Genomic DNA, 12,040 nt, shown 5'->3' with positions numbered 1-12,040 from the left:
CTAATTAATCTTAGGATTAAACCTGTTTATGACTCACCCTAGGCTTTTCCTGGTGGCTCAGTAGTAAAGAATCCATTTGCCAATGTAGGAGACTCAGGTTCGATCCCTGGGTTGGGAAGATTCCCTGGAGAAGGAAATGGCAACTCACTCCAGTATTCTTGCCTGGAAAATCCCATGGACAGAGGAGTCTGATGCGCTACAGTCCATGGGGTAGCAAAACAGTCAGACACAACTTAGCAACTAAACAACAACAACATGACTCACTCTAAGAAAATTAAAAAGCTTGAAAACAAACTTCAGAAGGAAGTACTTACCTGCCTGCCCTAAAAAGGCTCATGCATGCTCAGTCACTTCAGTTGTGTCCAACTCTTTATGACCCTATGGACTGTAACCCGCCAGGCTCCTCTGTCCATGGGATTCTCCAGGCAGGAATACTGGAGTGGGTTGCCTTGCCCTCCTCCAGGGGATCTTCCTGACCCAGGAATTAAACCCACTTCTCCTGCATCTGCTGCATTGCAGGCAAATTCTTTATCCACTGAGCCACCTGGCAAGCCCAAACAGGTCCATCGGCTTTTAAACAAAATTCAGCATTCAAAAATGTAAAGTTCAAAATGTACAACATGACATCCAGCTGAAACTTACTAGATGAAGAAACAGGATAGTGTGACCCAAAGTCTGGGAAAAATTCATTGGAAATAGGCCTGGAGGGATAGTGATGGTGGAATTGACAGCAAGATCTTTAAAACAACCATCTCAAATGTTCTCAAGGATTCACGGGAAGGAAGCCTATGTCCCTGGTGACTCTGAGGCCACTGTGCCAGCTCTGATCTGGGGTCTTTAGACTTGATTTAAGTGACACAAATAAGTGAATCCTCTCTTTCATCTACGATGCTGTTCTTTGGACTCTATGTTATATAAGGCCAAATCTAATTTCATTGATAACCTTTATCTTTTCCATAGGTGTATCTCCAAGGCCTCAGAATAGCACCTGGCTCCTTGTGGAAGCTCCACTAATGTTTGTTGAGTGAAAGAGTGGGATCCAACCTCCCTGTATAACAGAGAAGGGCACTAAACCCAGGGAAAGGAAACAATGTGCCCTCTTCAAGTAGCTGGTAAGGGACAGGCATGGGATCACGTCCACACGCCTGCTTTTCCCTGTCTCCCACGGCACCATGGCTGGGACAGAAGAAAGCTGCCCACTCATCACTCCATGGCCCCACCTGCCCCTTCTCTACCCCCAGTGCATCTAGCTTAACGCTCTCTCCACACCTGTCATACCAACTTGGTTGAGGGGCACAGTCTTCTAAGGATGTTGTGGCAACAGCAGCATCCAGACCGCCCTGCTCACCTGCCTGCCAGGACCCACATTACTCTACCACGCTGGCCATGAAGCTCCCTCTTGGTCCTTGGTCCCCACCCTCCCTGGATTCTGCCTTTCTGGCAGGATGTGCTACAGGTACAGAATACCCCCACCATTTAGGGGGCCCAGCTATGGGCTCGGAAATGCCACCCTGCCCACACACCTGGAGCACCAGGGACATGATGGGGAATACCACCTTATCCTCATGTCCACTCCAGAGCTGCCCTCTAACTGAGTCGCCCTTAAGAAGTCCACTCTCTTGCTCCCTGCAGGACTGCATGACATGTTGGACAGAGGGATGCCATGATGTCCTTAGATAAGCTCTTCTTCTTAGGCCCCATACTTCTATACCCAGGCATGAGAGAGAGAATTTAGGTTCTTGCCTATCACCCATTCTTTTGTATACTCTTCCTTTCCTACAATTCCTAGGTCTAGGTTATTATGGGAACTACTTAAGACTCAAGGCGAACATGGGTCACATTGGAAATGTTAATGCCCAGACCAGCAGATTCTCTTCTATTTAATTCACAGCAACTCAGCTGATTTTCTCCCTGACTGGCAGACTACAAGATGGTAGCAGTAATAATACTACTGGTAATAACAGCTGCTAGCATTTACAATGTTTATGCAACTCCAGGCGTGGTGCTCAGTGTTTTACACAGATGATCTCAGTTAATGTTTGCAATAACCTGTTGAGGCAGGCAGCATCATTTCCATTTTATAGGAAAAAAAAAATGAGGCTCACAAAGGTTAAGTAACTTGCCAAGGCTACAGTCAATAAAAGGAAGAGAGGAAATTTACTCTCTAGGATGACCACTTACTTCTGGGTGATACTGTCTCTCTGTGAGGGGAATCTGTGAGCCCCAACATCCTTATTACCCCCAGGAAAGAGAACACAACCCTCTGCTTGTCTCCATTCATTCATTCAACCTTTACAGAATACCCTCCTATGGTGGGTCCCATGCTAAATACTCGAGATTTAAAGACACCTACTTCATGGCTCCTGTGATGAGTTAATTATTGTGCATTAATAGCTTGTACTCATTCTTCTCCTCCTCTACCTTGGGGCAAGATACCTCCTTGTCTCACTGAGTTGGGACATGCCAAGGTGACTTAACTTGGTCAGAAAAACATGAGTGGGTGTGATGTGAGCAGAAGTTTTGAGTGCCCTCATAGATGGTTTTCTCCTGAGCTCCCACCATTCACTATGAGAAAAGCATGCTCCAGGGATCTCAAGCCACTGGTTTCAAGGAGATGCAAGATACGTGGAGTAGACCTGGATTCAACCTGCAGCATGCAGCCAAAGCCAGCTGACCTGCAAAACTAAAAAAGAAAAAAACAAACGTGTTTTAAGAACTGACCTTTCAGGATGGTTTGTTACTCAGCATTACTGCAGCAATAGCTGATGGATGTAGTTCCTGCTATCAAGGAGCTCACAGATGAATGTGGAACATGAATAGCCAATTACAACCCAGTGTAATGACAAAATGGAGTGGAAGGACCTACAGAGCGCCCTGTTGCACAAAGGAGGGCTCCCACTCCAGCCCAAAATAACCCGAGAAGAGAGAAATGACCCAGGAGGAAACAGGCCCTGTTTGCCTGAAGGAGAATTCAGGGTGCTCAGAAAGCTTACAGCAAAGGACCATGAGCTGGCTTGGGGGTCAGGGAGGCTTTGATGAAGAAGCATCCCTTATCTCAGATTTGATTAATAAGTGAAAATAATTAGGAGAAGGTGTGTGGGCTGGAGAATAATTCAGGGAGAAGTCCAAGGGCACAGTGTTGAGTGTTGAGAGAAGGGAGAAGAAACTTATCTAGGACATTCAGTACTGGCCTCTGCAGTAAAGACAAAGACACGCACCCAGAAACCCAGCAAGGTGGCACCTTACAGAGAGAACAAGGCCAGATGCCCTGAATAAGGAGAAGTGTAGATGGATCAACGTAAAGACTGATATTGGACTCTTCAGAGTCTGTGCTGCTCCACAGACTCAACTTCCTCCACCATGGCAGGTTTCCTTTCTTGGCCCCTTCCCTCCCCTCCCAGGGGAAGTTCTCAGCTTGAAATCCAGCAGTGTCCACCCCTTCGCCATCTGAAATGCTGAGGAACCACCTCTTCAACAGGCAGAGACCAGTCCCTTAACCGGCTCCTGCTCGAGCAGGAGAAGTATGGGGATGGATGAGACTTACGATGCTTCCAGTTTACATCTGTCTCAAAACCAAAATCCAAGTTCACCTTGCTTCTTGCCACTCCCCATTATTGTTGTCCTCTCCCTGTCTGCACAGCCTCCTTGAGGGCAGGCTCTGTCTGAGGTTTGATGGGCTGTCTAACCATCCATTCACCGGGACTTCCTTGGTGGTTCAGTGGCTAAGGAAGAGTCCGTGCTCCCAATGCAAGGGGCCCAGGTTGGATCCCTGGTCAAGGAACTAGATCCCACATGCCACAACTGAAAAAAAAGAAAAGAAAAAAATCTCACCTGCTGCAATTGAAGATCCCACAACGCTGCAATGATAATCTAAGATTCTGCATGCTGCAACTAAGACCTGGCGCAGCCAAATAAATAATTAATTAATTTTAAAAAGTCATTTGGAAAAAAGAAAACATCCACTCACCACTTCTAATCTCACTCCACAAGGATGTGCACAAACACATGCCAACACGGAGCTCTGGGACTGTAACCACAAGTGTGGAGAGCTGGTAGTGGAGAGCACGGTAAAAATGAAGACTATTTCCCCCATAAGCCCTACCAACAGGTGGGTGGCAGTGCAAATGCTTTGGGCTATAACGGATAAACGGGTCCAGGTGCACAGCTTTCTGCTCCTCCAACATGTCCTGACATCTCTAGCCTTGTTTCTCTCCCAAAAGTCCCCCTGCCCTCTGTCTTGTCTTGACAAGGCACCTTCAAATGCTGCCTCAGCTCCCATTTTGAGTTGCATCATAATCAATCAGATTCTATCACGCACACATGCAAAGCACAACTCTGTGCTTAATCACATGATAATAACAACTAATGTTTCCTGAACATTTACTACATGCTAGTCACTGTGCTTTAGACATAGGTTATCTCATCAACCATCACAACAATCCTACGAGGTGGTCTTGTTATGATAGTCCTCATTTTACTGAAGAGGAAGCAGGCACAGGGAAGAGTACTTTAACTGTCGCACAGAAGTTAAGTGGTAGAGTCAGCACCCTAACCCAGGTGGCCCAACACAGAGTCCTACCCCTGATCCTCACCCGGTGCTATGGCATGGTTTTTATCCCCACAGAAGCAGGGACACCGAAATATTGATATGTACTCCTGGCTCCTGCAGAGAATCTCAAGTGTGCTGGAGACATAAGAAATACATCCCCCCACAGGGGGAGCAAAAACTCTGGGCACTGAGACAGGCCTCACCATGCATGTATGGAGGGCCTGACGGATTCAGGGAAGTCTCAGCTGCAGCTTGTTATCCACTTTGTCTCCCGATATATGGCCGATGGGGTGTGGATGGAAAACCAGCTCTTCCAAGAGTTTTCTGGATTGGGGTGAATATTTCCCATTTGCCACAAATGGCTCCTGCACTGAGTGACAGTAGCAACCACTGCCCATAAAGATAGGTTCCTCGGAACTTCCCTGGCAGTCCAGTGGTGAAGATTCTGTGCTTCTAATGCAGGGGGTAGGGGTTCGATCTCTAGTCAGGGAACTAGGTGCCACATGCTGCACAGTCAAAAAAAAAAAAAAGAGAGAGAGAGGCCTCTTTAGTCTTTTTACTTATTAAAGTGGAAAATGAAAGACCTGGACAATTGTCCCTTTATATCCTAGGATCCTTTATGCTCTAGACATATGGGGGTGATGGTTTCCCAACTGGCTGGGTGAAGAGCCCCTCGTTACCCCTGTCCTGGGAGGTGCCAAACTAAGCCATTTCCTCCTCACCGGGGAAAGGCTCCTTCACTGCAGGGCAGTGGATGTTTATAATGTGATTTCTACCTTTGGAGGGGGAGGGGCTAGAACCCAGGCCAGGAAGTTGGCTCACCAATGTTGCAGTGAGGGTAGGTCCGAGCCGAAGACCCTGCTGGGCAGAGACACTGCCTCATGGAGAGGCCAGAGTGGGACCAGGGTGAATCTTCCCTGACTGGAGAAAAGCCCTTTGTACCATCTGATATGAATGCCTATGCGAAAATAACTCAAAAGTTTTGAAAAGTCAAAGCCTGGTTTTAAAGAGTAAAACAATTCAGGACAACATGACCGTGACCTTGGGTTAGACTCAGGGGGAGGCCATAAATGAAACTGGGTTACTGCATTTCCCGTTCGTCTGTTGGTGTGTTAATGTACTTTGTGTGTGTGTTTGTGTCCATATGTATCTGTGAGTGTGAGAGAGAGAAGAATATATGCTTCTCAAAAGTAGTGATTTTGCGATGACCTGGATTTCTTATAAATGTTGCTTTCATGTACGCAGGGACTTCACAGAGACATCACTGGAGAGAAAGAAAACAATGCGGGCTGGTCCAAAGCATAGCAACCTGGAAAGCCAGGACTTGATTTGGTTCCTTATAGATAGAAAAATACAGATTAGATACAAGTAGGGGAAAGTTTTTTGAAAAAATAATAATTAATATATGGAGGCATCTGTGTGCCCACTCTCCTCTCTGAAACCACAGATAAAGAATGGGGAGAAAGAGGACAGACAAGAAAGCCACATCATTGATTTAAAAAAAAAAAGAATGACCCAAATTCCAAACCACATTCTTTAAAAATGGTAGCCCAGGGATTGGTGGTCCAGTGGTTAAGACTCTGAGCTCCCAATGCAGGGGGCCTGGGTTCGATCCTCGTTCAGAAAACTGGATCCTGCATCCTACAGTGAAGACCCAGCACAGCCAAATAAATATTTTTAAAAATGGGAGCCCAAGAGAATGAGTTTATATCAGATGATGTAGATGGAACAGGTATAGGAGGAAATGGGGCAGGAGGAATGTGCTTTAGAATTGGTGTGACTGTGGAATGGAAGAGAACAGTATTTATCCCCAGCATCTGCCCTCACTGGCCTGGGGTTGCCCCATAAAATGGACACCCTCTATCTCTGCAAAAACCAGGCTCTAAGCGGGACAGAAGGTGAAAACGTTAGTCACTCAGTCTTCTCCGACTCTTTGTGACTTCAGGGACTGTAGGGCAGAGGATTCAAAACAAACAGGCAGCCCTGAACTTGATCATGTCAGTTAGGTGAAGACAGGAACTTGGTCATTGTAAGAAAAGCATCACGTTTCCATCTGAAACAGGGAGGACTTCCTGTTAACCTGAAGCAAACCCACTTCCCTTGGGTGGAGAGTTGGTGAAAAAGTATTTAGAAATCACTCACTCCAACCCAAGTGTCTTCTGACCCAGTTTATTCCCCTGATCTCCTCTCCAAACGCTTCCTGCCTCCTACAACAAACCTTACCAAGAAAGCATTCACTCCATTAAAAAATGAATAATAATGCCCCCCTCCCTCCACTCCCACCTGAGAGAATTTCATTTGCAAAGACTACTAAACTAGACACGTTAAAGAGTTTTTAAATGTGTTGAAATCTTATGTTATAAAGGAAGTAATTCCCCATCAACAGATGAATGGATAAAGATGTAGTACATATATACAATGGAATAGTACTTAGCCACAAAAAAGAATGAAATAATGCCACTTGCAGCAATATAGATGGACTTAGAGATGACCATACTAAGTGAAGTATCAGACAAAGACAAATATCGGATGGTATCACTTATATGTGAAATCTAAAAAAAGATACAAACGAACTTACAAAGCAGAAATAGACACACAGAAAACAAACTATGATTACCAAAGGAAAGGGAGGGGGATAAATTAGGAGTTTGGGATTAACATATACATACTACTGGGTATAAAATAGATAAACAACAAGGACCTACTATACACCACAGACACAGAACTATATATTTTAATAACCTATAATGGAAAAGAATCTGAAAAAGAATATATATATGTATACATACATATATATAACTGAATATATATGCAACTGAATTTATTATATAACTGAATTCATATATATATATATATAAAACATATACATAAAACTGAATCACTTTGTTGTGCACCTGAAACTAATATTGTAAACTAACTATACTTCAATTCAAAAAAATGGTTTAAAAAGAAGTTCCAAGGGAAATCATAGTTCACATCTGTGATAGAGAAAAGCTGCCTACAAGTTATTTGACATCCCCCACAGCACGAGATGGGTCCCTTCCCCTTGAATCTGACTGGGCCCTCTGACTACTTAGCAAGAAAATATAGTGGAAGGGACACTGCTCTAATTTCCAGGCTCAAGTCTTGAGCAACAGCAGCCTTCAATGTCTCAAATAATCTCTTGGCATTCAGACACCATGCAGTTGGGAGCCTGAGGGACCAATAGAGAGACCCCCATCGAGGGAAGCAGAGGTCCTGGCTGACAGCCCTGTCTAGACTCTCCATCAACAGCCAGCACCAACTTGTCAGCCAGTTGAGTGACTGATCTTGGAAGTAGAACTTCCTGCCATAGTCAAGCTTCCCCAGCTGCTGCTACTTGGAGCAGAGAGGAACTACTGCCTCCAAGGTCTTCCTAGATTAAAATTTCCCATGCAAAATAAATGACTCTTGCTAATTTAAGACACTAAGCTTCAGTGTTTATTACCCAGTAATAAATAACTAGAATAATATTATGAATGGAACCCACCCTACATAGTCATGAAGTCTTATTGGGAGTATTTCTACCATATCTCTACTTCTTGTGCATTATTCTGCTTCTAAGAAGGTGAATTAAACTAGTGTTTAGTTTAGGGTATTGCGGTTTTTCCCTGTTTTGTTTGTTCTGTTTTTGAAGCTGGATGAATTCCATCAACCCATTCTTAGAATTAGGCTTTTTACTGCATGAAACAAAATGCACTGAATAAATAGAAATGTAGTTAACCAAAATACTAAAATGTTTAATGAAGGAATGTATGTGTGAGATAATAGAATCTAGTGGAAGGTCTAATAAATGCATTAAATTTGGAGTATGATGAACTCAGTTTTCCCAGATATCTGCAACACTAATTTACCTTTTTTCAAATTTTATTTTTGGCCATTCCATGTGGCATGTGGGATCTTAGTTCCCTGACCAGGGATTGAACCTGCACCCCCTGCATTGGAAGCACAAAGACTTAGCCACTGGACCACCAGGGAATTTCTTGAAATCTGCAGCATTTTAATGTGACATGGAAACATCTGTGATATTTTCCCCCTACATATTTAATGTTTAAAAATGAGAAAATATGAATATAATGTAATTATAATTCCATTTTAATTTTCTCTTGACTCACCTCCCCTATTACTTTGCTTTCCTTTATAGAAAAGATTTTATTTTTTTCTTCTAGTCTTATTGAGATATAATTGATATACAACACTGTATTCAGTTTAGTTCAGCACTCAGTCATGTCCAACTCTTTGCGACCCCATGGACTGCAGCATGCCAGGCCTCCCTGTCCATCACCAACTCCCAGGAGTTTACCCAAACTCATGTCCATCGAGTCGGTGATGCCATCCAACCATCTCATCCTCTGTCGTCCCCTTCTCCTCCCACCCTCAATCTTTCCCAGCATCAGGGTCTTTTCCAGTGAGTCAGTTCTTCGCATCAGGTAGCCACAGTATTGGAGTTTCAGCTTCAACATCAGTCCTTCCAATGAATATTCAGGACTGATTTCCTTTAGGATGGACTGGTTGGATCTCCTTGAAGTCCAGACACTGAGATAAATCAGATGTCCAGATGTTGGAATTATCTGATAAAGAGGTTAAAGCAGCCCTCATGAAAATACATCAACAAGTATTGAAACATCCTCGTGAAGCAAATTTAAAAAGTAGAAAAATCTCAGGAAAGAAAAAAGTTATTTAAAAAAGAAGAAGAGCTAAAAGGGGATTATAGAAGTGAAGAATACTAAGTGAAATAAAAAATAAAATTACAAAAATCCTAGAGAAAAATTTAGGTGACTATATTTCTAACTGTGAGGAGTCTGTTTTTAAAAAATATATTAATTTTCTTATTTTGGCTGCATTAGGTCTTAGCTGTGGCATGCGGGATTTCACTCCTTCATGCAGGATCTTTCATTGCAGCTTAGTTCCCCCCCAAAGCATGTAGGATCTTTGTGCCCTGACCAGGGATCTAACCTGTGTCCCCTGCATTAAATCTCCTTGCAGTCCAAGGGACTCTCAAGAGTCTTCTCCAACACCACAGTTCAAAAGCATCAATTCTTCAGCACTCAGCTTTCTTTATAGTCCCAACTCTCACATCCATACATGACTACCGGAAAAACCATAGCTTTGACTAGATGGACCTTTGTTATCAAAGTGATGTCTCTGCTTTTTAATATGCTGTCTAGGTTGGTCATAACTTTTCTTCCAAGGAGCAAGTGTCTTTTAATTTCATGGCTGCAGTCACCATCTGCAGTGATTTTGGAGCCCAAGAAAATAAGTCTGTCACTGTTTCTGCTGTTACCCCATCTATTTGCCATGAAGTGATGGGACCAGATGCCATGATCTTAGTTTTCTGAATGTTTGAGCTTTAAGCCAACTTTTTCACTCTCCTCTTTCACTTTCATCAAGAGGCTCTTCAGTTCTTCTTCGCTTTCTGCCATAAGTGTGATGTCATCTGCATATCTGAGGTTATTGATATTTCTCCCGGCAATCTTGATTCCAGCTTGGGCTTTATCCAGCCCAGCATTTCTCATGATGTACTCCGCATATAAGTTAAATAAGCAGGGTGACAGTATGCAGCCTTGACATACTCCTTTCCCAATTTTGAACCAGTCTCTTGTTCTATGTCCAGTTCTAACTGTCGCCCCTTGACCTGCACACAGATTTCTCAGGAGGCAGGTCAGATGGTCTGGTATTCCCATCTCTTTCAGAATTTTCCACAGTTTGTTGTGATTCACACAAAGGCTTTGGCATAGTCAATAAAGCAGAAGTAGATGTTTCTCTGGAACTCTCTTGTTTTTTTGATGGTCCAGCAGATGTTGGCAATTTGATCTCTGGTTCCTCTGCCTTTTCTAAAACCAGCTTGAACAACTGGAATTTCACGGTTCACGAACTGTTGAAGCCTGGCTTAGAGAATTTTGAGCATTACTTTGCTAGTGTGTGAGATGAGTGCAATTGTGTAGTAGTTTGAGCATTCTTTGGCATTGTCTTTCTTTGGAACTGGAATGAAAACTGACCTTTTCGAGTACTGTGGCCACTGCTGAGTTTTCCAAATTTGCTGGCATATTGAGTGCAGTACTCTCACAGCATCATCTTTTAAGATTTTAAATAGTTCAACTGAAATTCCATCACCTCCACTAGCTTTGTTCAAAGTGAAGCTTCCTAAGGCCCACTTGACTTTGTATTCCAACACTGTAGCAGTATAGCATAATGATCTGACTTGCATATATCATGAAATGATCATCACAGTAAGTTTAGTGAGTATCCATCATCTCATATAGACACAAAATTAAAGAAATAGAAAAATAATTTTTTCCTTGTGATGAGAACTCAGGATTTACTCTCTTAATAACTTAATATATAAACACACAGTAGTGTTAATTATATTTATTATGCTGTACATTATATCCCAAGTACTTATTTTATAGGTGGAATTTTATGCCTGAGAAATGGAGTATTTCTTGCCATATCAGTAAACAAGGATGTCACGGTCATCAGAGATTTCCGCCCTCCAAATGTGAATCTCTGAGCCCCAAGGGCAACCAGGAAGGAGAACAATACCTGTGATCCAGCAGCCATCTGGCTGCAGCCACTCCCTATGGGGAGCACAGAGGAACAATTCAGGATCCTGGCCCAGGACAGCTCAGGTGCATATGAAAAGAAAGATTTCAGTGAGCCCAGACTCTTGCATCCTCCCATACATAGAAAAGCGCTAAATTCCTTAACTTGAGAAAAATGGTTTCTTTAATTCACAATAGTCTTTTGATGTTCTGTCTACCTGCCCTTTGTTGTAAGACTTCTATATAACCCTGGCTCCTTCCCTCGCCTCCCTGGAGCAGTTCTCTCAAGGCTAATTGAGATGCTGCCTCCCGGGCTTAAGTCCTAAAAATTTCTGCTGAATAAAACATAACTCTCAACTTTCAGGTTGTGACTATTTTTTAAGTTGACATATCTTTTTACTGTCTTCATCTAATTCCTCCTTCCCCACCCTGCCTCTGGTAATCACAAATCTGATCTCCTTTACTATGAGTTTGTTTGTTTTTGAAGTATAATTGACCTGCAATACTATGTTACTTCATGTTACACATCAGTGATTCAGTATTCCTATACATTTCAAAGTGATCAGCAAAATAAGTCTAGTTATGATATGTCACCATATAAATGTATTACATGGTTACTGGTTATATATATTATACACTATACATTTCATACCCATGACTCATTTTAATTATTATAGGTGGATTTTGCTTAAATGGCTGTGGTTTGCTACCCACATGAATAATTGAAGAAGATGCTAATTTACAGTTAGAGATTAGTGAAAATGTAGAAGTAATTTTTTTCCCATTCATATCCAGATTCCTAAATTTTATTCTCATATCTCAGATGAAGAACTCTGAACCAGCCAGTTGCACAGTGATAGAATATCTCTCTGTGTTCCTCAGTAAAACCTCTGAGTTTGAAAATAATCTTTCTCTGAAAGCATAAAAAATG

The 12,040-nt window shown here is 42.7% G+C and overlaps 1 long non-coding RNA gene across 2 annotated transcripts in view; it reads right to left on the bottom strand.

Annotated features, from left to right (window-relative positions):
• The window catches only part of LOC145520687 (uncharacterized), a 106,721-nt gene that overhangs the window by 31,709 nt on the left and 62,972 nt on the right, over positions 1–12,040 (bottom strand). For both annotated transcript variants that reach the window (XR_014064721.1, XR_014064722.1), the window contains exons 3-6: positions 4,753–5,055; positions 3,219–3,801; positions 315–2,683; positions 38–124 (exon numbers count right to left, since the gene is read on the bottom strand). This is a non-coding gene — a long non-coding RNA (uncharacterized LOC145520687). The remainder of the gene's footprint in view (positions 1–37; positions 125–314; positions 2,684–3,218; positions 3,802–4,752; positions 5,056–12,040) is intronic.

The sequence above is a fragment of the Giraffa tippelskirchi genome, chromosome 9 (genome assembly GCF_054371585.1).
Source record: "Giraffa tippelskirchi isolate mGirTip1 chromosome 9, T2T-mGirTip1v1.2.pri, whole genome shotgun sequence".
NCBI classification, from domain to species: Eukaryota; Metazoa; Chordata; class Mammalia; order Artiodactyla; family Giraffidae; genus Giraffa; species Giraffa tippelskirchi.
Note: the sequence above shows the minus strand (reverse complement) of the source record. Positions and strands in the feature narration are given on the sequence as shown.